Raw genomic sequence first — 651 nt, forward strand, 5'->3', positions numbered from 1 at the left:
GGGGAACAGCAGCGCCTTCTGCTGTTTGTCGAGATAAAAAGGCTTACAGCACCTGGTATTCCCAGGCGGTCTCCCATCCAAGTACTGACCAGGCCCGACCCTGCTTAGCTTCCGAGATCAGACGAGATCGGGCGTGTGGAGGGCGGTATGGCCGTAAGCCGAAGAAGGATGCAGAGAAAAGCCCTTTATAGATGTCGATCGTCACCACCATTAACGCCTGGGTGCACTTATACCCAGGAAACTTGATCTTTTCTCACATGTGAAAAGTACAGTGCTGAAGAACATAACTTTTCAGAATATATGTTCATCCGATGTCGCTGTGGGGGAACAGCAGCGCCTTCTGCTGTTTGTCGAGATAAAAAGGCTTACAGCACCTGGTATTCCCAGGCGGTCTCCCATCCAAGTACTGACCAGGCCCGACCCTGCTTAGCTTCCGAGATCAGACGAGATCGGGCGTGTGGAGGGCGGTATGGCCGTAAGCCGAAGAAGGATGCGGAGAAAAGCCCTTTATAGATGTCGATCGTCACCACCATTAACGCCTGGGTGCACTTATACCCAGGAAACTTGATCTTTTCTCACATGTGAAAAGTACAGTGCTGAAGAACATAACTTTTCAGAATATATATTCATCCGATGTCGCTGTGGGGGAAC

This window comes from Eutrigla gurnardus (genome assembly GCF_963514095.1).
Source record: "Eutrigla gurnardus genome assembly, chromosome: 5".
Lineage (NCBI taxonomy): Eukaryota > Metazoa > Chordata > Actinopteri > Perciformes > Triglidae > Eutrigla > Eutrigla gurnardus.